Consider the following 27,792-nt stretch of genomic DNA (forward strand, 5'->3'; position numbering starts at 1 on the left):
GCTTAGTTCAGCTAATCAAATATTTCCTGGTGGGTTGTGTTGCAGCACAGGTTCTGATGCATTTGGATAAAACTGTCCCACACAAGATGACACTGTACGGTTTAGTTCTTGAAACTGTTATATTGGGGTTTTCATGAGATTTTGTACTACTTAAAAATGATCCTTTTCTGAGTGACTCTGCCTGATGAGTGAGGGTAGCGTGTCTTGAGTTGGCTGGCTACAGCTACGTGCTCTGTCCTGCCCTGCTGAAAAGAAGGCAGACTTGCTCATCAGTCAGTCCTTAATCTGCTGAGTTTCATAGCCTGGTGTATTGTAAGGCAGGTCTGCATTGGTGATCGTTTGCCTAAAATGCCATTCCGGAAATGTTAGTACTATCTTGACTCATTGGTCAGAGCTCCGAGGCTTGCAGGGCAGGGAAAAAAATGGTTTTTTTTTTTTTTAGTTTGAACTACAGTTACTTAGATGAGTAGCTCTAGCAGTCCCATCGTTTGTAACTTAAAGGGAGGTGGTTGTACCATTAGAAAAATAAAAAAAAGGCTTTCCCAATTTAAGCCCTTTTTGTCAAAAGCTTTTAGCTTGGACAGATTTCGCACACTGTTTACTCTCCTGGCACCGAAGTTTGCTGAAGGACCCTCGTTTTGCTTCGGTCACTGTTTGTAGCCCTGGCTGGACTTTTCAGGGTTCAGTGGGGCACCTGAGCTTGCCTCAGTGTGTGTCTTCAGTGCCCGAGGGTGTCTTCTCCTCACATCGCTTTCCTCTGAAATATCAGCCTCGATGAGCTGTGGGTCTCCGAAATGAGAGCGCGGGGACAATCTGTTCGGTACTGGTAGTGCTGTCTGTGTTGGCATCCAGTGCAGAGCAGAGGGAGGAAACAGTTGTGGCTCAAATACCAGAGGGCTGGAGAACGGAAAGAAAGGAGAAGATGCTACTAGGCTGGGAGACCGGGCCGGCCACTCCGAGGGGAGGAAGGAAAGAGCCACAGACTTTTTAAAAAAAGCAGGGAGAGGGGGGGCTAGAAGAAGAGAGAAGGAACAAGACAAGGAAAGGTGGGAGGAGTTGATTTCTAAGCAGTGAGCAGGAATGAGTAACAAAAGGAGGTTCTGGGGCTAGGGTAAATGCAGATAACTACTTGTTTGGTTTTTATAAGTCCTGGATGGCTTGGCCCGTTCTTCCATGGAAGTACTGCTGTGTGATACTACTGAGGTTTTGTGGCAGATGCTCTCAGTGGGAGCTTCTTTTTTTCAGGAATATTGTTCTCCAACACATTTGCTGCCTAGATCTTGAATTAGTTAAGTCTGAAACAAATTATTTTATCGTTATATTTTGTTTAGTTTTGTTTCTATTTTACCAGCTGCTGCATCTTTGAAGAGAGATTTCCTGTGCCCTTCTTCAAATGCCTGTGATATTTCCAATAGGAGCCATCTTTCTGTAAGTGGAGCTCTTTTCTATGAATATCAAATTCCTAGTATGAATTAATTGAATGCATTAGTAGAAATGTGTGTGTGCAGAGAAGTCTATAAATAGTTTAAAAACTGTGTGGTTTTAGTACGTAATATGGTTTTCATGATTCGTAATTGAGAATAATGATCCATGCTCAGGGGTAGTTTCTTTTTTTTTTTATTTTGCTTTGGTCATTTTGGTCTGTGATTCTGTGAAATGAATAGTATACTTCTATTATAAGCTTAGACAGCGATAATAAAAGCAGTACTCGTCTCTGTCAACATTAGTGGAAAAAAAAAAGTCTCTGGAGATTTCTGACTGTTTTATTTAATGACAAGAATAGTAAATCTGTCCTGTGTAGTGTCTGGGTGAGCTGTCTTATATCAAAACATGATTAATTGATTTTTATACTTTACAGCTGTGTTTTGGGAATAAGTACAGGAATGAAAGCCAAAAGCTCCCCTCTGGATTGTAAGAACCATATTGGAGAAGAGTTAAGGGATTGATTTGTTTTTCTGGTTTAGAAATTTTGAGCAGCAGGAAAAGGTAGGGACTTGAGCTGCCTACTTAACTTGGTTTGCCAGCAGTCTCAGAACTAGTTAGATTGTCAGAGGAGTACAGCTAAGCAGATCTGTGCAAATATCTAGCTGTGTGAAGACGAAGATAGGCACCCATTGAGATCTTTGTTTGCACTTAAATCCATTGTTTAACATGGAATCGTGAAAGTAGGGGTTTACTGGGGTTGCTGAAGAAGTATTTGCTTCTTTAGGTATGAATACTGTGAAGGCCAGTCTTCAAAGCTTCTCTTTTCTAGAAATAATGATTTTTACACTGTGGACACATTGTATATGTTGATCAGTTCCTTAAACATTGTGTTTGGTCTTATTTTTTTTCTGAAACTCATAGGGTCAGCAGTAGTGTGGCTACTGTGATGGTGTTTGTGCTTTGTGTATGAATAAATGACTATGCATGCTTATAATAAAGCTTGCGTCAGCTTGAGTAAAAGGAATTGCGAGACTTTTCTCCCAGTTCAGAAACGTACGTTTTCAGGGAAATAAGCAGCTTCACAAACAGCTATTCAATAGGAATTTGTGGGGTAAGTTGACACTTCGATGTCTTTTGCACTCACAAGGAGACCTTCATTTGAGAGTTATAATGCAGGCTAATTTCAATGTAGCTGAACAGGAGTTTTCCATATGTATGTGTTGTATTCTGATTTTTCTCCTCTAACTTGGAAGGCATACGCATGTCCTTAAAATCTTTACAACATAGTAAAATGTATTAAAAGTGTCCATAAACTTAAATTATGGCTGGTAGTTTTGCATTACAGGTAAGCAGTACCCTGAAGGTCTGAAGTAGTTTTGACTCCTCTGTCTTCTGCTCCTCTCCCCATCTCTTGCACTTATCGTAAGTTGATCTGATGGATTGTCTCAGCAAAAAGAGACTGATTTAATTCTTGTTACTGGGTTAGTTTTCTACTGGTTTGGAAGCTGAATGTGTTTGTAATGCAAGGAGGTGATTGTGGGCCAGAAATAGAGAAGGGGGCAATGGAGCACGGGATGGGAGGATTCAGTCTCCACGTTCCTGGCAGCGGCAGGCTGTCAACTGGGCTGAAGCTGTAATGTTAAACTGCAGTCCTGGGCTCAGCGTGGGGCCCCTGTGGGCCTTGTAGATGTCAGTATCTGTTTTGTCCCTAACACAGATTGGAGAGATCAATGGGGTGGCATTTAGACAGCTCGAGACTACAGACACATACAATCGACATTGTTTCACAGTGCAGAAAACCATGAAAGTCTAGGAGAATACAGCTGCATATTTTTCCACTCCTAAATAATTTTAGGAGACTGTTCAGATTGAGACATTGAATTCTCCGGAATCGTGGCTATTAAGAGTTATGACTGTGTGTAGTACTATAATTACTTTCTTTTGCGTGTGTGTGTTGTGATGTAGGTGTCTCATGTTTCCCTAGCTGCTATATAGCTCATGGAAGAGCCTTCCTGTTAGGACCCCATTGTTCTCTCTTGAAATTTATACAGTGTTTAGCTGATAAAACAGCAGTTCCTTTATGATAGGGTGGGCCTACTGAGGACATGTAGCATGTACTGGAGAAGGGATTTCCTTTCTCTCCTCTCAGCCCTTAGTTTTCTCCTTTCAGGGAGCCAGAAAAATGATGCTGAGCTGGGGGGACCAGGAGACAAGTAGGGCCAAAGTTTGGAAGCGGGGAGCTGAGTTAGCTAGTTTGGCTGGAGTTACAGGGATTGGGGTGTGAGAGAGAAAAGGGATACAGAAACCTGGCTTATTAAATTGCGGGAGATTGGGTAACTGGGGATTGCAAAGGTTTGGGGCAAGCCAGAGACAGTCCTACTTTCCCATCCTCTGTGATGTGAGAGGGAACGCAGGTCTGTATGTGAAAGTCCTGGGAACTGCAGTGGTAATGGGTGGATTTTGTGCTGTTGCTTACTTGGAATGAAACATCTGTGGTTTTATACTCTGTTTTTCTTCCTACCTTTCAGTAACAACAACTACCCAATTGTGTTTTTGTACACGTGCTAATGTTTGGGAAGAATTGTGTGAATGAGTTTTTCTTTAACTAAGTGAATAGTGGCTGTTCTCTATTCTAAGTTTTGTGTAGAAAAAGAACGGAAGAATGTTTGTTGGTTGTGTACTAAAAACAGGCCCTTGTATTCAACTGTTAACTAGGAAGGATTTTCATTTACTATAATTAAATAAACAACAAAGTAGTTAAACTGAACAGTTTGTGCAGCACGCATAGCTGAAAATGGCCTCCAAATGTTCTAGACAACAGTTAAGGATTAGGACTCATCCCTCTAAAAATTGCAATCAGTTTGCAGACCACTACAGGAGAAAAGGGACTGTCTGTAATAGCTGTCCTTTGAGAGGGAGCTGGCTGGTGGTTATGAGAGCAAGCGTATGAACTTTGTAGTCATAGTAGTGGTACCATAAAAATGCCAGTTGTGAGCTCTGTTACTTTCTGTATAATTCAGATTTTAAAATTCTCATCAGGCTTTTTGGTATTTGGAATGAATGGCAAATGTAGATGGCTTACTGCATAAACTTCTCAATGGTAAAAACAGCAAATAGCAGCAAGATTACTGAAGCGTCCAACACAGAAACCTGTACCCTTTCTTCTGTCTAAAAAAAAAAAAACCCCACCCCATCCCATTAGTGACAAAAAAGTTGAAGCCTTAGTTATTGGCTTAGTTGCTCATATTTTATATAAAAGGATTTCATAGTATTTCAAGTGATCTGGTTTTCAGATGTGAAAGTATAGGGAATAATTTGTGTGAAGGAATTTGAACTGGGAGAGGATTTGGCAAAAGGTTTGATTTCAGCGCATCTAACAAAAAACGCAGAGCTTCCAGCTTCCTTTTTCTTCCACTTGCTTTATGTAAACACTCCGTACTTGTACCAAAACTATTTTGGTTTCACAAGTATAATTCTTACGTACAATCTCATCTGATCATGCTGTTTTAGTTTTTAAAAAAAGTGCACTAAATTTACTTTTAAAAGTTCAGACTTATGAACTTGAAGACATCAAAGGAGCAGGTCAGTGACTGGGGAAATGGCCACAGTACAAAGTATTGAATAACAGGAGAATGGCTGAGAGCCTGTGCTGTCACATTTCAATTTAAAATAACTGGAGACATAAGGGAATAAGCAAATTATTTGATGGGTTAGCAATGAGCTTAGCTGGAGCAACTTGCCAAGAAGCAAGGGCAGCCAACAGCTTGTCAGTTTGATGGAGTACACCCCAAAGTTTACTTAAAAAGAGATCATTAAAAAAACCCTATTGCTTTTATATGGTTTACCATTGTTTGTTCTCAGGTTGTGGTGTGTGAACCAGTAGTGGAATTTAGAGACTGTCCATCATCTGTAGACCAAAGTATTTTTGATAACCATGCAATTGAGCAATAGGGTAGGAATAATTCAGTATGTCCTACAAAAATGCTGAACAAAATAATCAGAAGGAAAGAAAAAAGAAAATCTGAAGGTCAGCTTGGAAGCATCTGATATAGTTGTCTTGGTGTTCCCCTAGACTGGGCAGGATGATAGTTGATCTCTGACTTCTTATCAGTGGGGCTGCACCTGTTTAGCTTCAGTCGTAAACCTCCTCCTTCCTTGTTTGTATTTTTTGCATCATATTGTGTAGAGCTGGTGTTGTGCATGCTCCTGGTGCTCTGGTTGCAAAATGTGCAGAGGGTTCTGAATGTTCCCCTTCCACCCCAGCCACGTGTGTCTCCATGATGCTGGAGATGCTCTTCAGAGCTCGGCCCTTAGAGGTGTGTGTCTGATTAATGAGGACAAGGGTGTTGGATCAGGGCTTCATGGAAAAATTGTCTTGAAAGAAGGCAGGTAATTTTTCATGAGCTGGTGCTAACTACCTGTTTCCTCCCAGAATTTTTCTGGTGTTGCAGAGGGAAATATTTGATACAGTTATGATTTGGCAGCAATTCAAAAATTTGAGGTAGATCAAGAAGTTAAGTTTTAGCAGCACTTAATCATTTACAAGATGATTTAACCAAATAATGGAACAGCAACTTAACTGCAGATTTGAGAATGGCAAGATTCACACTAACTTACTGTAAAGTATCCCAAATCAATACATACACATATGAGCACAAAAATACAAACACACACCACTCGAGGGGTCACAACTGAGTTTTTAACTGCTAGGACAAAAGGTCCCATCACAACAGGTGACTCCAGTGAAGTAATGTGTATATGGAGAGATGGACAAAAGAGAAGCTTAGCCTATAATTAAAATTTCTCTCTTTGAGTTTGGAGTAAATACTCCCAATACATTGGCATTCCTCAGTGTGTGATAATGAGACTCAAGGTGGGGTTGGCTCACCCCGGCCTTTTAATCCTCAAGGCATTTACCTGAGCAGTGTCCCAGCTCAGGGGAGATGCTGGTCACAGTCTGCTGCCATCCAGAAGAGCTTACAGGGTCTCACAAGGATCGCTACGTATAGGGTCTGAGATAATTGACTTTTGTCAAGTATTTTTCCCACTCTGTTACAGCTCGGATGATGGGATATTCTGGTACTTTCCACCAGTTGTGCAAGTCTAGGACTTGCTAGATCTGGTATCACCCACCTTTGGGCCATGATCCAGGTACAGATGTATTTGGCTGTCAAGTGGTGAGTGATTGTCATTGCCATTTCCAAATGATACTGGAAGCAGGAGCCAGGCACTCCCTTAGTGCTCTGGTCCTTTGTCTTGCACAGTTCATGCCTGACTTCTCCTAGGTTGGTATGTGGCCCAGGGATGGGGAATCACACCAAGCACTGAGTGACCAAATGGTTGAGGCGGGGGGGAGAAGGGGGGCGGAATGGTTCTTAAGAGCCTGAGAAGAATTCTTTTGCTTAGCTCTTGTACACGTTACTGGAAACTGCCTTATGTGTGAAGATACAGGAGAGGTTTTTTTAAATCAGTATAAATCATGGATATTGATAATTCTACTTTCCAGCCAGTGTTAGGATACTTTAAGTTGCTGTGTGTTGAAGAATATGGAAACAAACCTATTCTAATAGGGATGTATTCACAGGTGTAGGAATTTGAAGGTTTTTCTGTAGCAAATAATATACAAATACCCATCTGAAACAGCAGCCAGTGAAAATCAGTACTGTAAAGTTTATTTTGATGTTTTTTTTTCCAGTCGGCCTCCTATTAAGTTTTGAGACTTTTCAGAAACTATGGGTTGAATCTGCTTTAACTGACATTAAATTTTCAGTGCCTACAGCTGTGTTTAATATTTACAGAAGTTATACGTGATAGGTTTATATCAAACCCTCAAAGTGGGGCTCAGTAAGAACATTAGCACCTCAAGTACCTCCTTGATGCTTAGCAGCAGCATTTTAAATTGTTATGGAAAATGAAAACAGCTTCAGCATTGTATTATGACAGTCAAGTTTACAGCAATTCCAAGTGTAACTGGGTATAACCAATACTCTTACATGGGTATTTTCATTTTTTTATCACTGTAAAATATTTTCTTTTCTTCTTTATAAAAGTCTGCTGGCTGTCAGTGTCTTTCATGTGCCTGTCAAGGTATCACCATAGCTCTTTTCAAGTTACTGTATCCACAAGGAAAATATTTTAATTGGAGAACTTCCTTTTAAATTTTCATAGGCAAAAATGTATCCATAAATTCCTCCCTCCTTAAAAATAACTGCAATAAGGTGTAGTCTAAATCAGAAATGTGGACTTAATTCACATCAGCATCCAGTGACAATATCTGTATTTAACTATGCTATAAAATGTGGATAGAATTTACCTTTTGTGGCTAATACAAATTGAGAAACAGAAGTTTCAAATGCAAGTTTTATAGCACAGTTTCTGTGACAGCATAATAGTGTGTTTTAACTTAGAGAGTGTGTATGTGGTGTGTGCAAGAGGAAGACCTCAGAAAGCTTTAAAAAACCCAGAAGGGATGGGCCACAGTGACTTGTATATTAAATGGAAGATTTATAGATGAGGCTCGTGTTGTATTTTACTATTAGTTTGTTATTGCCTTATGGATTCATATTTGATTTTATTGTTAAGTACTCTTAAACATTGCCTTAAAGAGCATGCTGCAGACTTTTTACTTTTTTCCTTTTTGCAGATGTTTATTTTCCTTGATTCTAAAGGGCTTTCTTGTGTCCTAATAACTCATCTTTTCCTAACTCTGCTTTCTAGCTCTTTTGATGAGTTGTCTGTTGCCCTGTTTCTCTTTTCATTGATGCCCTCAAAGAGGCAGTGGGGGGTGAAGATGTTGCAGGTGGCGTAATGATCAGAACTGGGCCACAGCGGAGTACTGCCTTACCGGGATGTACAGTGTCAGTTTGAAAACCCTTATTATGGGGTGAGAATGTAGCCTGCTCTCCGAAAGGTGCTTGGGTTCAAGGGGAGTCTGGAATGATTACAGATCTCTTTCTTTTCTTACAGCTCTCTGCACCAGACTGTCTGGAATGTGTGATCACAGCTTTTTCTTTTTCACAATAGTCCTCTTTTTAATCAATTTCAGTAACATTTTCTGTTATGGACACTTCAAGCTTGTTTACTCTGTATTTTTAAACTCACTGGGAAGAACTGGAAAAAATAAGAATTCTTTTAATAGTTTCAGGAGCGTGGCATTATCAGACCTGTTTTTCTCATGGCATCCAATAATTCAATACTTAATGCAGGTATATTTAGATTGATACAGAAATCTGTATGCAGCCAGTTGGTTTCTGCATAGTATTTTCTTCAGCTTGTATAGGGGCACAGTTAATTGTGCGTCCATGCTGTGGAATGTCAAATCATAAATTCACTGTAGAAAATACATAGGAATGTCTAGTATTTTCTTTTTCCTACAATTTAGAAAAGATGGTACCAGTCCTGAGTAAAAATATTCCTGGTAAATAACACGATAAATTGAAAAAGGGACTTAACCTTGCAGAAGAGCATTCATGCACAGGGATGACATTGGTTTAACTAAGTCAGTACAGCGTGACTTCATATATTCAATTGCTGTCATTTGCATGTATTGAACTCGCTTCCCCCCCAAGGTATTTTCGGACACCCATTTGATCTGTTTTTTCTATGTCAACTTCTCTATGTTTAAGAATACCTTTGAATATTTTTCAATTAATGAGATTAAATAATGGATTTGAGCTAAACATAATTAGTTCTTTTCTGTTCCTCTCCCTGCCTGTGCCCTCATCAGAGACACGCACAAATGGGATGCTTAGCATCATATAGTGGAATGAATTTTTGTTAGATTTGGGGTTTTTTAACTTCTGTATACAGTAGAAAAGTTGTTATTCAGTGGTAAATGATTGTGTGAAATGTGCTCTTTAACTGGCACCCTGGTGAGTTACCATCCCTGATGCCAAATTTGTAGCTCTAGTAGGTGTGTCAGGTAACCAAATGATGAGGAGTTTGACTTGAACCAGTCACATTTAAAGGGTTTCCGTAAGTGAGAGTACAGTTTAAGTGACAGCCATACAAAAGTCGAGCACTTTACAGCTTACAAGTTATGTTAGAAGTAGGTTTTAATATTAGGAGAATAATGCTTGAGAAAGTAAATGACTGGTAGAATGGTCTGAAAAGAAAAATGGCAGTGAAAAAGCTTTCAGTAGTGTATTTTAAGGCTTTATTAATACACAGCCTTAAAACTATTTATCTATAAATCAGTTCCAAGATTGTGGTGAAAATTACCTTTTAAAAAAAAAAAGGCACATAAATAAAAAAATCAAACACTATGAATGGCGTGACCCCACCTCTTCCTTCCCAAGTGGTGAAATTTTTATGAACTAGCAAATACAGAAAGTTGTGAGCAGTTTCTCTGATGCAGGTTAATGATGTCCATGTTTCTAGTAGGTAAGGGGTGATGGGCATAAGAGCAGCCTTCCTCTCTGCATCTGGGAGATCTGCAACATTAGAAATGTCTTGGAGACTTATGCTTTCCTTCTGAGGAATAATCTGGAGATTTTTCATTACACTTCCCAAGTGCAAGAAATCAGCTCATCTGTCTGGTTTTTTTTTTTTAGAGAAAATTAGTAAGATTTGTATAGGATGCTCAAAGTACTTTACTGTCCTTGGTAATGGTATCATAAAATTGTATTAGCCATAGAAGAGATGCTTTGCTGGCGTGTGCTGCAAGGAGGCTCTCTCATGGTGACTAGTTGTCTGCTGTTGCTGATTCCAGATGAATGCTGCTTCCGAGTTAGGTTGAAGAGCATCTTTCTGGTATCTTCACACAGAATGCCCTTGTAAGCAGTTTCACTGTTGCTTTGGTCTCCTTCGGGTGCTTTTTAATTTAAGGACGTGTATTAATTCATTCCCTGTGACTGTTTCTAAGTGGGAAGGGAAATTTTTATTTATTTTGTTGCAATAATTATTTCCTAGCAACTTAATGAGGTTGATATGCACATTTGCAGAACATAGGCTCATCAGAAGCTCCTGTGACTCTTGAACATACAACTTTTCATCCACTTTATTTCCACACCCCCCCCAATAGAGTATTAAAGAAACCAACCATACAGGCGCATACTACCAGAGCAGCCTTTTTACCAGTAAGATTTCTTGAAGAAGGAGGGACATTACTCACTTAAAGAAAAGAACTGTACTTTCTTTCATATGCTACTACTACCTTCTTGGCTAATACCTGTCTAGCTCAGATCCTCTTCTTGTGCGGATTAATTATTTCAAGCTGTCTTCTCCATCTACTATCAGATTTGGGAATGCAGCTTTCCACAGCGCACCTGCAAGTTTTCAACCTGCACTTAAAACATATAGGCAAAAGTATGCCTTCTTATGCGTTTTATTTCCTTTGCCTATGTTGTTTTCTTCATTTCTTTTACTGGTGTATGATGACCTTATTAGAAGTTTTTATACAGCTGGAATAGCTACGCTTCACTAATTTAACGTGGAAAAAGATTCTTTTATTAGCTTAGTAATTATGTTTCTGGAGTTAAGTCATATTTGCATCTGGTGGAGTTTATGGAAAGCTGTTTTCTCAGTACAGAGATTGTGGAAAATACATCGTATGTAATCTTCAAGAATATTATTTTCAAGAAGTGTCATATACTAGATGGCTTTCAGACCTGTTTAGCTATCTGTTTTTGTTAATCTTGCTTTGCTTGCTTGAGACCTCAAAACTTAATTTCCCCACCTGCTGATAAATGTAGGGTCACAGGAGTTGCCATACTGGGTCAGACCATCTGTTCTTCAATTAGGAGTAATAACGGATGCTTGGGATGATGATGCAAAAAAATCTACAATAGGCAGTTATGACAATAGTATAGTCCAGGGTATATCTCTCTGGGATCCTGTTAGATCAGCTCGTCACATAAAACTTGAAAACACTTGTATCTCACCCAGCTCTTTGTTTTCAAATATTTTATATTAAAATGTAATTTTATCTTTTTTTCTCCACTTTAATGCTGCTAAGGTTTTGGCTTTGTGATCTTGTATGCCTCAGCAGTCTGTTCCTTAGTTAGAGGTATGAGGAAGTAACCCTTTTTGTTGGTGAATTTGTTAGCTTTCAGTGTAGTTGAACACCTTCTCTTGCTCATGCAGTATTCCTGGAAGGAAGTTCTTGCTCTGCCTTTCGTGTGCCATTTTCTATCCTATTTGAGGCAGAGGGGAGGGAATCTTATTCTTCCTGATTTTTCCCCTTCATATTGGTATTTCCGTGCTGCTTGTTATTCTTAGTTCCTGTCTGCAAGGCTTTCAACTAAACTGCAGTAACTAGATGATTCCAATTTCCCACCCTGCTTCATTTGAGAAAACACCATTGATTCCCATGAGAGAAAATTTTTCTCATCTTATGCCACTGAAGATACATAATTTGTACAGAATACCTTCAGAATTTTATCTTTTTATTGAGGAATATATGCTTTGTTGTACTGGTGAAGGTGGCTTTGCAAGGGAAACATCACTAAACCTGCTGCAGTGCTGCAGCAAAGTGCTGCTCTGAGCAGAACGTGGCACAGGACAAGGCTGGAGACGAGTCCCTTTTTGGGAGTAAGGGGGGGTGTCTGTGCTTTCCTACATTCAAAATGAGAAGTAGCACTTTTTTCTTTTTTTTGTTACTGCAACTAGAGTGGTATTTAGAGGACTGATGAATTGGGGGGCAAACATTGTTTGCTGGTAGTAGCAACATTAATATCAAAACCGCAATTCCCAAACTTGCAACAGGAGCGGGGCAGATGCTGGCGCCACAACACAAGCAGGGGACAGAGGGAGGAGGGCTGTGGCTGTTGAACACCTGATGAATCCACTCCTGCCACCTGCTTTGCTACACAAAAGATAACCTTTCAATGCTGCTGGTTTTTCATATCCTGTGCTGATCAAGAGCAATTGGTATAGAAACCAATTGATGTAGGTTAAGATTATAGTTTTATCTATGTCCGCAAAAGGGGTCTTAGTTCTTCTCATTCTTGCCAGTTTTGCAGGGGGAGGCTTACTTCTTAGTGGAGTGTTGGCAGCCTCCTTAAATTGCTTACATTTTTCTCCATGTCTCTCATTAAACCTCAAGGTGAGTGCCAGTTAGCAGTGGAGGAATCGGTAGGATTTGAGTGAACGGCAGTGAAGGCAAGTAAGAAGATTAATGGGGAAGATAGACAGATTCTTGTTAGATGCATTAGTAAGAAGAAACAAAGTGTTGAACCCTATCCTAACTAGCAAGGGAATGCAGTTCTCTTTCTAACCTGCTTCTAAGCTTTAGAGCCAGCAGCCTTTGTTGTGTTGTGTTCAGGTTTCCAAGGAGATGCAAGATATTTTTGTGAAACTGAGAAATTGAGAAATCATGAGAAGAGGAATTTTAAAATGCACGTCAAACCACAAAGTACAGTGGTAGGGAGGACTTGTAATACGCAGGATTTTAAGGGTAGAACTTAAATGGCATACAACTGAAATTTGTCTTTTTCAGCAATGGTAATGATTAGTATTTAACTGAGAGCTATTTTAGGATGATAAACAACATTCCTTTCATTTTTAACTGCTCAGAGGGGACGCTAAGTGCCCGTTAATAGATGCTGTTTATTCCAAAGTCTGCAAGAATTCTTTACTCAGGATCAAAACCCTCTAAAATGCTACTAAGAAATAAAGTTTGTTTAAAAATGCTGGAAATCTAATTCTTGAGCCAGCTGTTTGGGTTGCGAGTGTTTAATGAATAGATCTTGCAGATTGAGCAACCCAGGAATGTTCTGTGTCTAGGATGTTAAGAGCTACATAAGACTATATGAAGTGCTTAAGTCAACTTCTTGAGGAAACTGGAAATTTTCAGTTGACAACAGCATGTGTGTTGCACACTATTATATTTTGCATCCAAAAAGTACTCAGATGCGGGCTTATGCTTAAGAGTTCTGGGTAGTTGCAGTGAGTACTGTGAAGCTGATGGAAGAGTGGGCTAATTTTGCTAATAGTGAACACATGCCATTTTAGAATATTTTAGTGCAGCATAGTTAAGGTTAGATAAATGAATCTACAGCAGACTTATCAACAAAAGGAGAGACTGAGTAGCATCTGTGCTTACATAGTGCAAATTGCATACTTGCTGCTGTATGGCCTGTTTGGATTTGAGATTTATTCTAGTCATACATTGCGGTTGATTTGTTGTGGTTCTCCTGGCTGTATTTCTATTCCATCTGTTTATTTTAATTCTCTTGTGGTTTCATTTCCATACCTATGCTGTCACTAAGTGGGATGATGAGTGTCTTTATCACTCTGGTTACTACACTATGTGTGCACCCCTTTTATGGCTGGCAGGTTGAGCGGACAGGTGGGGCTTGTAGTAGGAAAACATCGGGAAAGTCACTGAATCTCTATGAAAATTCAGGAGGAGCAAGGTAACTGGAAACTAAAAATACTGCCATGTGGATTAGAATTTGAGCTGGAAGCATGGGATGACTGCAGTAGGGACTCTAGGTAGTATTGAAGGGGAAAAAGAGGAGCTTTAATGGACATGGAGAAAACATTGGCTCCAATTTAAGTATAATTCACATAGTAAATCAATCAGCAACAAACTAGATGTCTATTGGAAATTAGTCTTCCTCAGTATTACTTGTTTAGGGGAGACAGCAACGCGTGGCATTGTTGGATCCATAGCTGCCATAGTTCTGCTTCTTATTTATTCCATAGATTAATGAGGGTTTTCTTTTTAAGCAGGCAATAATGTGACTTTTAAAGATATACAGAATATGTGATCTATTTTTGTTTTTAAAGTATTTATTTTTAGAATGTCACTCTGTAAGAAAATGCTTTGCATTTTTTTTCTTAAACTTTTTGGTAGAAGAATCCTACCTTTTTATATGTTTAAAATATCTATGCTCTAAAATGCTTTTAGTTGGCATATCTCTTTGTGGTGGTTTCATGATGATTTTCACCTTTAAGACTTAGGTTTTGTTTTACTGAATATTCTAGGAAGGATTCACTTACATTTTCTTGTAATGTGTCAAACTCTAATTTCATCCTGTCACCCATTAAGATATTTTGAACATTGATGGAAACAAGCGAGTTGAAAACATATTTTGTTTGCATTAATGAAAATATTTGTATTATCATATTTGAAAATGCTGCTGTTCTTGGGAAATCATAGAGTGCAACGAATTGCAGAAGTTTTGAAGAGCACAAAACTGTTAAAGATTATTGTATTGATACAGAAAAAAGGACGTCTTGATCAGCTATCTCTGTCGTTTTCACTTAAACGTACTGATTTCTTAAAGTCGCAAAAATGATGTGAGTTTTGTCTTTGCTCGAATATTGTGATACGTTTGAGACCAAGATAATGTAAAAAAAAGCTTTAGTAACTTCAAAAAAGGATTGAAAGTGCAAAAGCTTTGGGAAATAGTAACAAATATTACTGAAGGTTACATTACCTGGTGCGGAGGGGCAATTATTACATTGTTTCTCATGAATTTGTCTTTATATGTGTAGAAATGGTGAAAGTTGGGGGTGGGGGAGAAGGGGGGAATTATATAGGGGACAACCGGTGAGAAGAATATCTTTTTTTCTGTTGGTTTTGGCACCTGAGCTACCTAGTGCAGAGTGAGCTTCAGTCAGCACTTCCAGTTGTGCAGACATGCTATCCCATCTTCGCTGTAGACAGCAAAGCAATGATTTTTAATTTTTCTTTTTTTGTAGTAAATGAAGTTCCAGTGAAACCTCAAAGCTGAGAGGAATTTCAAAATGAAAATAAAATGATCATCTGTCAGGAGAGATTCATTGGCTGCTATTCATTACAGAAAACTGTGCAAAATGCTTGTGGCCAGCTAAATGAATATGAATGTGTTACATTATTTTTTTTTAACGTGCATGCATAACAGAACATGCCTAAATCATTTCCATTTAGGCATGATTGCAGTTGGTTAATGCCCACTTTGTATTTAAAACTTTTCTGAAAGAAAATACATGTTTTTTCTGAAAAGCAGTTTTATGCTAAAAGAGTGATAAATAGAATTCTTTACATTTATGATGACTTCTTGTCTCTTCAGTTATCTCCCATATAAAACTCAGTTCAAGTTTCATTGAAGGTATGGTTTGCTGCTGTGAACATTTAGCTTGTTAGAGCACGTGGGGTAGCCCTTCCTAAATGTAGTTCTTTAATAATATTATCCTTGAGGACCAGTGTGTAGGGTATCTCAAATTGCACACATCTTGTCCAAGGAAAGGTCTTGATTGCAGCACGTATTTTTAAGTTTCAGAAGAACTATTGTCTACATTAGATTTAGTAATTAAAATAGTAAATCTAATTCTGCCAAGTGCTTGTATTAGCTATAGAAATTAACGTACTGAATGAGGCAGAGATTTTGCAGCAAAAAGTGGCTATCTGAAGAATTAATTGAGCATTTGTATAGTAATAATCTATGTATATGAAAGAAAAACTTGTCTAAATAACAATGCAACAGCTTTTCCAGATTCGTCTTTTGGTTGTGATGTTTTAGAAGTTTTACTTGATCGTTTGTTTTAGATAAAACCGAAGGTGGCAGGCAAAATGCTGTGGTCCCCACAAAGCTTGTACATCAAGCAAAGCTTCTGACAAGCTATTTCTTCTCCCATGTGAGAGATCTCTCTTCTCTGGCCTGCACGTGAGTGTCATAGAGGTGAATGACAATTGGTACTCAGATTAATGAGTGTTTCTTGTGTAGCGATGTATCGGCTGCCCCCAGCCCTGCTGGTTCCCATATGAGGTCCCGTCTCCCCTCTGGATGGGCACGGGCACGCACACGCACGCCTGCCACCTGGGAAGCTTGGGGCGTGCGGCAGAATTCTGGAGTAAAGGTTTAACCCTTGGATTTAGGAACGTGGTTATGCTCTCCCGCATAGAGCAGAAAGGAGGTCTGTCTGTAAGCAGCTGTAACAGTATAGGCTTAATGCTTTTCCCGCCTGTCTTTTGCAGAAGGTCAGTGTACCTTTGTTTTCAGTTGGGAGAAGAAGGAAGGCAGCATACTTTCCAGCTAACTACTTTTCATACTTTACGCAGGGAATTTGTTCCACATTGTACTTCCAGGAGCATTTCAGAGCCACACTGTGGCTGTCACTCTTGTACAGTCACTTCTCACCTCTGCCTCTGTCTTCTCCCCTGAAATGCTGCCAGTGGTTAGTTCAGTTGGATAAGAAATGAGCTCGAATTTGTCTTCATAAAGCCATTAATTAGGTGCATACTTTAAATCTGGATCAGTTCTTCAGTCCGTCTGCCCGTATGGCTGATGGTAGGGGAGAGGGAGCGTATTATTTTGCTGCTGACCTTTCCATGTGAATCTTGACTTCTTGTCCTTAGCCCAGACAAAAAAGTAAGTGTTTACAGAAATTACTTACTACTTATTTAAGCTTACTTTTTTATTGAAGGAGCAAGAAGTATGAGAAAGGGTAGGCTAAGAACAAAGTATCAATCCTTTTTTGCTTTCCTGATGTCTGACGTGGTTTTTTTGTGTGTTTAAAAGCAAAGATGTAACCCCAGTCTGTCTGATGGCTCTGAGCCATGTGCATGTCTGGCCCTTATAGACATGGCACTGAGGAAATTGTTTCCTTTCTCAGAGAGCTCCGTTTTGAAAGGACTGTGAATTTGGCTATTCGACATGTGTTACCATGCATAAGCTCGTCACTGGGGAAGAGAAATATTTAGTTGGGGTGCCTCACAAACTTTCCCATTTCCAGCAAGATCTCTAAGGCTGGACTTTATTAGCTACTGGCTTAAAAAGAAAAGGACAATGGATTATGAGGAAGGAGGAGGGAAATATATCTGCCATGGCATAAACGTGTCATGGGTAGTAATATAATACAGTAATACAGAATGGGTAGAAAATGCAGGGGTGTGAATTAATGCATATAAAAAATACTGGTAAAACAACATTGCTTTAAGTAAAAGGACATTGAGATCTTGAATGTGGACCTACCTGTGGTGGCACAGCATCCGTATCTGCCTTTTTTCCTTGCCATTCTCCTTGAGACTTCCCGTTACTGTGCAGTGAAGAAGTCACCTTTACGGTGCTCCATGGATAGCATTACCTGTGCCGTTTGCATTATTATTCAGTTTGTAAAATGAGTATCTCGTGGATGTCTTCGGAGCTAATTAAACGTCGTTCTCCCAGGAACCAATTCTCCGTAAGCAGAAACAGCAGAAGCCTGATACTGTGCTGCAGCCCAGAGAGGATGAAGCATTTCCCTAACCGCTGCTTCTGCCTTGGCTAACAAGTCATATCCATTTTATCAGTCGCATTTGCATGTGAGAGCTCTAAGCAGAAACCTCGGGGCATAGTAGTGCTTAATGTATAATAAATACTATTTGCTTTTTTTAATGGCTAAATGAAATGTGCATTTTAAGCTTTTAACAAGAATCTTTGTAAACATTTTATGCAACTTTAAAACTAATATTTAATGTGTTTTTTGAGAGGTCTTGTTAATAAAAATGTATTTTCTGACTAATTTTCTAATTTTCTAAATGAATTTTCTGACTAATGCTGTCACCCACAAATTTGAAGAAAAAAAATAAATGACTGCAGCTGAAAGCTGTTTAACAGTTTTGGAATGGAATGGTGTTAAGAAGAAAACAAGAATGTTCTAGTAGTACAGACCTTTGGCAGTTTCGGGAGGTGAAAATAATCAGAGATGCCAAATCCAGAAGGTGACTATACCAGACTCGGAACTGAGGGATATTGATGGGGCTCTGAGAGCCCTGTAGTACTTATGCACTGGTTCCAGCAGTCCGTTTCCTGTTAAGTTACTTGGATGCTTATGACTTTTTGCTACAGTTTAACCTGCAAAGGGCTAATTTTAGCTGCTTTATGATGTACAAGAGGCATGCCACAGATTACTCCAGTTCTTTTTTTTTTTTTTCTTGTCTTTACAACAAAACTAGGGAAGTATTTGACTGAGTCTTTCCTAATTCCTCAAAACAAATCTTTCAACAAAATGTTACTGAACAAAAAGCAAGATAACTTTTTTTTTCCCCTAAAACTTCTCCCTTAGCTATTTAGCATTCACCCTTGTCTTGTTTGTCATCAGTCCTCCCTTCAGAGTATGGTGTCTTTCAGCTGCTAATATGAATAGATAGTGAAGAAAACATCTCCCTTGTTCTACATCTGTTCCTTTCTTTACCTGTAGAGAAGTGTTAAGATCTATCTCTGTATTTCATGAAGATTTTAAAAAATGAATGAGGCTGTTGTTTCTCCATAGGGAAATGGCATTTCCATTTTCTGCTTTTAGCTCAGTGTCACGCTGCTGTAATGATTACTCACTGTTAGTTAGCCCTGTAGGCTGTTCTGATGAAAGTGTGTTTGCAGAGCTTTAGTGCATCTTAAAGAAGCTGCTTGAGAGCATGTCTGAGGTTTGGGGTTTTTTTGTCATGTTGTTCCCCCCCCTTCCTAAGATACCACATGCTTCATCCATGAGAGTTTTCAGCGTTTGAAACTGTAGATTCCAGCAAACAAAACGCGCTACATCTGTAAAGTGAATAATCTCTATAATGGATGGCGTGTGTTATGTCATGGTGTTAAGGAAATCGATTCCGCCAGATGCTCAGCTGTCTCCTAGCCTACAGCTGCTGCTTTCCTTATGCTTCACACCCAAATTGCTTGGAAAGTATTTGTGGTAATAGGGAAGGTGGACTTTAGTGTATTTTAGGCATCTTGCACTAAAAAAAGAATTTGATATTTCTAGCGGGGCTGTATCACTTCAGAATTGTTTGGTCTGAGTCCATTTTTAAATTAGACTAATGTTAAAAGAAAAACAATAGTAACAATCAAAAAGTCTGTCCATTTTTTTTTGATCTGTTACATAGTTTCTTCTGACACATCTTCCTATGGGATAATCCTTTTTCTAACATGGCTCCTCTGTATCCTAAAAACAAACCACAAAAGTGGTTACTGTCTTCAGGGTTGTGTATCTGCAGTCTTCTTGTGGAGCTTTGGAGCTTAGTGTGTTCAGAAAAGCCTTGCGCAAAACAAAATGTCTTTTTTTAAAAAGTTCTCATGAGAAGTGATGTGTTTGACTCCCATTTTTTTTTTGTTATCCAATGAACTATTAGTTTAATACAAAGATATCTGAAAAAAAGAAATAATTGGTGTTCTGATTTGCTATTACTGTCGTTCACATTGGCGGTCGTGAGGAGTGGTGGAGTAAATAGTTGAATCCCTGAAGTTAATGTGGTTTAGTAATAAATTCAGTGATGGCTTTAATGGTAATACTGCATAGGCAGTCTTTTTGCAAGGAAATTCAGCAGTTACCTGTGTTATAACTTGATCTTTTCCAGCAGTCATTAGGCACAGCAAAATTTACAGCACAGTGGAAAAATGAAAAGTGACAGTTGCGTGTTCCAGTGTAAACGGCATAATAAAAAATTATGATCCGTGTCAGAACTCTTAATTGATCCTTTTGTACATAAGTATTAATAATTATGCTGAAATGCTACTAAAATTAAGGTGACTATGAATGAAATTACTGAGGTTTTTAGTTAAATGCATGGATTTATTTCTCATACCATTCTCCCTGAAACAACACTGCTGTAGAAGGCTGAATTTAAAGATGCTTACCAGATTTTTGGGATTCTCCTTTTATTTAAATATCTAAAGTAGCTTTGTAAATATGTTAACATATACGTACAAAGCTATGGTTTTAAAATATTCATTTATTTATTTAAGAGGTTCTTAAATTGGCTTCCTGCATATGATTTTATATTTGGTAAAATCTGCCACCTTTTTACCCTTTGGCAATATATTCATTACATTTTGTTGAGTTTTTGCCCATACTGTACTGTACTGAAATTGTTGTAGGACTGTTGCTGCAGAATGATGTTCGTCTTCGTCCTTCTTCCTTGCCAGAATTTTCTTGTAGGTGTCCAGTGAGCTATGTAGGATTTCCGCCTGCATGTAGATAGTTGATCTTTCTTAAATATGTATATAGCATCTACATACTTGTATCTACATTGATATATGTGTGCAGAAATATAGTTGTGCATGTTATATGTTTCATAGCTATGATACAAATATCTTAAAAAATTTTCTGAAGCTTCTTGAATTGACATCTTCAATTATTAGGTTTGTTTCTCACTTGCCCAATCTTTTCTCAGGAGTTGCAGTAAATGTCAGTGTCTGGTGGGCAGGAAGATGGGAAATGACAAGAATAATGTATAGAGAAGAATTTTTTAACTGTTATTACAGTGCCACGTTCCTTTAACAAACCAGAATTTACAAGTATGTCTGTTCAAATTGGAAGTTGTAGTCAATTAAAATGACGTTCTGTAATAGAAGTTTTTGACAGTCTTCATGATAGATGGTGTTGATATCCCAGCTTTTAATGCTGCAGATGTGTTTTTCAGAGTACCTTTTGTGATGAGTTATCCTTAAAACGGTTTATCCTTGTTTAAAATATTGATATGTTTGGCAGTTCACAATGCTGAACGGGCATACCAACGTTTTACACTCTTGGAGTTTAAAACTTAGAGATTCCTCTAGTTCAAAAAGTAGAGTATATTAGAAATTTTGGTTACTTCAAAGAGTTAACTTTCTTGATTAAATGCATTTTATGGTTTTGAGATACAGAGCCTGAAAATAACTGTACTTTAACACATCTGCCTAATTTTCTCTTCTGCTGTACTAATCTCTTGTGGAGCTTCCCAATTAAACTGAACGTGTCTTGCTTTCAGGTTCCTGTTGCCACTCTTATTCTGATGCATATGGATTTTTTTCAGAGTAGCTCACATTACATGGAAAAGCTTTGGAAGGCAGCTACAGACAGGGTGAAGTATTTTATGTTGGCGTGAAAGTAATGCTGTATCTGCTAAGTAAATACCACACAGCTCATTTATCATTTTCTGCTGTGTGATATCTATGCTGGCTAGAACAGAATGAGTATTCCTGGGCAAATTTGCTGCTTTGAATGCACTTTCTGCCCTGTTCTAGTATTTAGTTTACCATGGCTTTCTGCATTTCTCTTCGAAACACTCTGCTTTTTTCTCTGCTTTTTGTGCTTCACCTCTTGCTGCTGCTCAGTACTTCTGTAGGGTGTAGAGTTGCTCACCCTGATACGTGCTCACTAAATGGATTCAGCTGCCCACTCGGAACATCAGCTGTCTGAGCTGATCTGTGATGACTTTCCTGAAAGGGAATGTTCTGTGCTATGGTTGTGTCCCTGCATGTTTTGAAAATCAGTAAACTAGTGAATGGTATGCTCCATTATATTTCAAGTGTAGGTTATATAGTTTGTTTTGTGCTCAAATTTTTTTTTTAAATGAAGTTAATTCTTCTGTTGATGTAAACTGTTGGTAATTTTGGCATCAGTTAAAACAAACATTTGTGCTGCTGGAGTTAAAAGCAATTTCTATTCCTGCCTTGCTGTGCTAAACTTGAGCATTGTTCTAAAAATATGGATCGTCTTGTCTTTTTTGAACGTTAAAAATCCTGTAGTTGTCTGTATATAATTGCTTGTTGAAAAAGAGGATGCTGTTGGTTTTGGAATCCTTGCTTAGCATGGTAATTTGATCTTCAAACTGTGATATGTACTTGGTGTCTGAAAATGACCTTTTGGGCTCACATCTGAAACCTGGAGTTCTGCATCCATCTAGAAGGCAGTGGCCTAACAGGGGTAAATGGACCTGCACTTGGAGCTTAGATATGTAAAGCACGTCAGCACATACTGTCAGGAAAGAGGAGGGGAAGGAGCCACCTGCGGTTCTTCCTTGGCTTGAGTATATGCAGTTACCCTCAGCATCATCATGCTGTTGTGATTGACAGAACCATGGCCTGCAAAACCATACACCTGTACACACCCAGCCTACAGTGGTACGGTCTTAGCCAGGGTGGTAGTAAATCTAGCAAATGGTTAAAAGCTTGAAAATGCATCTCAAGTATACACCATTTTTAGTGTTTTTCTTTCCTGGGTTTCCTTGCATATTGTTTAACATCAGGAAAAAAAGACCAGACTTGAGTAGAAATGTCTGTACCAGATGTCTGAAATGCTTAGAAGGAGAAAGAGCCTGTGAAGTGTTCTCTGAGGTAACGTCATTGCTCAGGCCTTTTTTTGGTGGGGATTTCTGTATTTTTTTAGGGTTTTCTTAACAATTCACTTGGCTGGTATCTGTTGCAATTTTCTTCCACTGTCAGTGAATCTGCTCCTTCCTGGCCAAGACCATATCAGATAAAAATATTTCCAAATCACAGAATCATAGAACGGTTTGGGTTGGAAGGGACCTTAAAGATCATCTAGTTCCAGCTCCCCTGCCATGGGCAGGGACACCTCCCACTAGACCAGGCTGCTCAAAGCCCCATCCAGCCTGGCCTTGAGCACTTCCATCTACAACTTCCTTGGGCAACCTGTTCCAGTGTCTCACCACGCTTAAAGAATTCCCTCCCTGATACCTAATCCAAATCTTCCCTCTTTCAGTTTAAAACTGTTACCCCTCATCCTATCGCTACACTCCCTCATAAGGAGTTCCCTCCCTGTCTCTCCTATAGGCCTCCTTTAAGTACTGGAAGGCTGTTACAAAGTCTTCCTGGAGCCTTCTTTTCTCCAGGCTGAAGAACTCCAGCTCTACCAATTTGATGCAGGAATTCTGCATCACCTGGGTTGTCAAGTCTTTGAGACGTCCAAAAGGGTGTAGAGCAGAGTCAGGACTGATTTTTCTAAACAGGGCTGTTACTGCACTTAATATCCCAGGAAGAGACCCATTATGAGTGTTTCTACATGCCTCAAATCAGCCAATTTTTGTATGTCTCAAGTTTCAGGGTCCTCAGAGTTGGTGATTTGTTGAAGTTTCTGGTTTTGAGCTGTTATTCCAGTAGATGAGCGTCTCAGAAATTTCCTGGGAACCCTGTGGAGCCATCAGTCTGTTCCACATTCTCTCCAGGCTGATGGGAAGGGTTTGCCAATGGGAGGTTGTCTCCTCTTCTCTTCAGGACTTTATTTTTGCAGGGTAGGAGCTGTCATAACTTCGCTGATACCTCACAGGATGGTAGTGTAGTTGCACAACGGTGGCTGAAACATCCACCTAACTGTTTCCTTTCTAGCTGGTCTGAAATTTTTGCTTCAGGAATACTGTATTAATGAGTCTGGTTTTAATTCAGAAGGATGACTTTGAGTTTATGCAGTCTCACTGACTCTTCTTTTGTAGTTTGAAGAAATTCCCTTTCCTCAGGTGAATAAGAGGAAATTTCACCTTCTTTCTATCTCCCAAGGATTTCTCTCTCATCTTTTTGATATGCTCTAAGCCTACTTGAATCCTACATTTCTGCCCCAGTGTAGCCAAGTCAGTTATGCAACTATTGCTTTATTAATACAGCACTAGAAAATCTGTTGTTTGATCTCCTTAAAGCATGTGAGACATTAATGTTCTTGGAAACATATCTTTATTTGATCATCATAGGTAATAACCCTTCCAATATCTCATAAAGAGAAATTAAGTGACATGCCAAGATGAGATTTGTCTGCCACAGGAAATCAGTGTGTTTTCTTATTTAGGAGTGACTTCAGTCTCCATTTCTAAGGTTTGACTTTTCTTGAGAAGACCCTCTGTATTTATTCTGCTAGCAACGTAAATCAGCCAGGCTGTTTAATATGTGTGAATTAAAATAAAATACTATTTTTTTCTGGTCTCTGGGGAAATTACTATAGTCAATAAAATTGATGAGTTTTTCCAGCTTTTACATTTTTGAGAGAAGAGCAAAAATTGTTGCTGATTTTTGTATAGCAAATTCAATGCAAATATTTGACTAAAAAGGGTGACTGAACTTCATGGCTTTTTCCAGCTTTTGTTGCTTTAGGTAACGGACAGCACTCTTCAAATTTGTATGAAAGTATTCCAGCAAATTAAGAAAATTCAGGAGTCACCTGGGAGTTGTGGCTGAAGTGACTCTCCTAATCTGATACAGGAGTCCTTTGGGGTTTTACTAAATACTCTTTTCCTGGACAAAAATCTGTTTATGCCCTTGAGTTCTACGCTCTGTTATTCATTTCATGATCTCTTTAGAGTTGTCTTGGTTTCTCGATCACTTAATAGGATAAAGGTAAGATTCACTGAGGTTATTAAAGCACTGTTTCAATTTTCAGTCCAACTCCAGTCATCTGGGGAAAGCTATATGGTGTGGTTCAGAGTTTAAATTGCTTAACCCTATTTTGCTAATGGTTGTTGTATTGAGAAGTTAGGTAATAGTGATGAATCTGTTATGTCACTTCTCTTTTTGAAAACTGTCTTTATCGTAAATGTTTTGATGAAGAAAAAAATTAAATGGCTCGAGTAAAAAGCTCCCATTTGATATGTGATTAAATGAAGAATCCTATCCCTTTCCAAGTGATAGGGGAGGTAGTAAAATAATTACATGTAATGTGGAACTGCACTGACTGTAAGGCAGGATGGTATCTTCCGTGATTCAGTGATGGGCAGAAACCATTTCCTTGCTTGGTGTCATTTTCTTAGTATACTGATTTCTCAGAGCTTTGAGAGCCACCTTAGTTCTTTGAAAATAATTGCTTTGTAAGATAGTGCCTTTGGGGAGCTTGGGTCAGTAGTAGTGGTTTGAAAGAATATTAAGGTTACCGAGAATCAGTTTAATAGATTGAGTTAAATCTTTAGTAGTCGGTGAGCTTTGCTTAATTTATCTTGTGTGATTTCATATGCTTAGAATTGCCTGGACCACCAAACTGGTGTCAAGTTAAACACTAGCTTCCCTCTATCCTTCACTAATATAATATGCCTTTTGAAGTCTGTACTACCAAAAAAATAATTAAAATGGTATCTTTTAAAGGGTATAGAAGGCCCCATCTAGCAGATCTAAAAAGGGTTCCAGAACTCTAATTTGTAGTTTTTAGCAAAATTTGAGAGAAATGCTGACAATAAATAGGCATATATATATCAATGATCAAAGATATGTCTGGCTTTACAGCTGAGGCAGTGTTCGTAATCTTGTGAGCCCCAGAGATGGAGAATGATGCTTTCTGTCCTTCGGTTCTGGGTCCAGTAACACAACATCTTGGCCTAAAAAGAATTTCATCATTGAAAAATATTTATAAGCGTATTCATAAACCTTGCTCTCAGCACCTCTGCTGTTAGTCACACCTGAGTCATTATCCTTTTCCTCAGATATCCCCTTGAAAAATAGTTTGCATCACAGTGAAAGTAAAGTGTGAGCATATTTATAGTTTTGGTGAGTTTAGTACCCCAGAATTTGCACGTTTTGATTGGGATTCAGGTCAGATGCTCTTCTGTCACAAAGACACAAGGTTTATGTTTTCACCGTGATCTCCAGGAAGAGAGGAGGAAAAAGGCAAGCTATAGCTGTTCCATGAATGGTCAGGTGAAACTTTCCGTTGATAATGTCAAATTGTCATTAAGTGCTGCATTCAAGGGCCTGAAGAATAAACTCTTCTAGGTACAAAATGCTTTAAAAATTATGAGAATTTTTCATGCTTGTCATCATCAACCTAGATGGAGCTCTGAAGTACATTGTTGATGTTAGTGAACTTTGGCTTTACTGCAATTTTGTGTATTATGTAAAGTGAGACTTTAGATTAGCCTTCTATTAATAGTTGTCTCTTATTCCCATGTTTCAAGGTTACATTTGTCATTAGCATTTTTCTGTCTGAGCTCCAGTTGCTGAAGTATCTTAAGGGTCACAATTAGGGATGCTGTCGTACCTTTTTCGTTGTTTAAATAAATACTCTTTCTATGACATGCTTTCTTACAGTGCGCAACAGCACACTAAATGGTTTGGGAAAAGCTGGCTGAAGCTGTGCCTTCAGGGATGTGATGGCTCCACAGTCAAGTCATTGAGTGACAGCATGAAATGCATAAGTTGCAAATATGTTGTAACCTTACTGAAATCCTGGGTAGGTTGGATGATGGTATGTGCTGCAAACGTTAAAGACAATAGTATTTTTACCCCTCTCACTGATGAATTGTATTGCTGGTTTGTGAAGCACATGCAAGGTACTAGGTTAAGTAGTTAAAACAGTACTTGGTAGACAGTACAAATGACTTACCATCGCATTTTTGACAAGGTTAGTAACATTGCTTTTTACAGTGAAGTGTATTTGAGAGTCACCACTGTAAGTGCTTGATTGCAGTCCCATAAGTCTTTCAACTGACTTCAGATAAAATTCGTCAAGTTCTAAGAATGAACCTCTGGGGTTTTGGGGTTGTTTTTTTGTGTATGTATGTACTGTTCTTTCAAACTAAACTGTAGGTTTTTAATAATCCGAAGTAGGAACTTTAAAAAAAAAAAAAGTAAAATTGTTTGCATTTACCTAGAGAGACTCTCGAGTGTTTAAACAGTATATCCACAGATAATAGTCTTCACAGAGTCTCTCTTTGATTCCTACTATTGACCGTACTATTAATCTGATTTTCCCCTCTGCAGGAAAATTGGTCAACTTTCTTCACATGTAGACACTCAAATGTGTTTATTAGTAATTCTGTAATGAAAAACTTTCTGAAACTTGCTTTAGAGATAATAAACTTAAAATTGAAGACTTCTAATCCCAAAAAAGGACACACCCCTCAACCCTCAAACTCTCAAAGTTATTCTGGGTTGGCTAAAGCAAATATTTGAGTCCACGGTTATTGCTTAAAATCCTAAATTCCTGTCCCCATTCATAAATTGTTGATAAATGCACATGTTCAAATAAATCTCCTTGACACTTCATCTCAGTTCTTGCAAGACCGACTCTTGCTTTGCTTTGGGTTTTGTTCATTAGCTTTTCTCTTTTCTTGGATATCAGTTATCAGGATAACTTCAGCAAAACTTTTGGAAGTGGGGATACAGCATGTGGGAAGAGAGGTCTTGGTTTGTCCCTCTTTCTTCTTTGTAGAGAATAGTTTTCTAACTCCATCTCTGTAAGGGAATAGTTTTGCCCCCTTTTAGCTGTGCTAAGCTTTTCAGGCATTTTCCAGCTGTGGGCTCTAGAGAAATTGCACTAAGAGATTCCTTGGGAGCCTCTTAGAGGACACCTGGATTTGGGAATTTAATGGTCTCATGGAACAGCTGATTTGAGCAGCCATCCTCCTTGTAGAGAAATCAAATTTTGCTTCAGTATTTCCTTCAGCATTTTAAAATGTTTACCTATATCTCGGGGGAAATGTGATGCTAGAGCAATACCGCACAACATTCCTTTGAATCTACAATGGAGAAAATACACATATCTACAGAACTTACAGGAGGATTTGCAGTGGGATTTTTTCCCCTTTTGTTCTTGCTTCTTCAGAGATATTTAGTTACCATAACAACACAAGGTAATCGTTAAATGCATGCTGAGGTGGGTTTTTTTTTTTAGTTTCTTTTGCTGCTTATGTTTGGTGGGTTGTGTTTTTTTTTTTTAGTTTCTTTTGCTGCTTATGTTTGAAAGTGTATTATATGTAGAATAAAACCTCAGTCA

General features: G+C 38.6%; 1 protein-coding gene across 10 annotated transcripts in view; it reads left to right on the forward strand.

Moving 5' to 3' along the window:
- Nucleotides 1–27,792, forward strand: part of SIPA1L1 (signal induced proliferation associated 1 like 1) — a 219,324-nt gene that overhangs the window by 84,168 nt on the left and 107,364 nt on the right. For 9 of the 10 annotated variants that reach the window (XM_063331426.1, XM_063331427.1, XM_063331434.1 and 6 more), the window contains one exon: nt 1,352–1,428. The exons of the other annotated variant lie outside the window; for it this stretch is intronic. The gene's annotated coding sequence lies outside the window, so the exon portion shown is untranslated. The remainder of the gene's footprint in view (nt 1–1,351; nt 1,429–27,792) is intronic. 10 annotated transcript variants of the gene reach the window in all.

Source organism: Chroicocephalus ridibundus, chromosome 4 (assembly GCF_963924245.1).
Source record: "Chroicocephalus ridibundus chromosome 4, bChrRid1.1, whole genome shotgun sequence".
Taxonomy (NCBI): domain Eukaryota; kingdom Metazoa; phylum Chordata; class Aves; order Charadriiformes; family Laridae; genus Chroicocephalus; species Chroicocephalus ridibundus.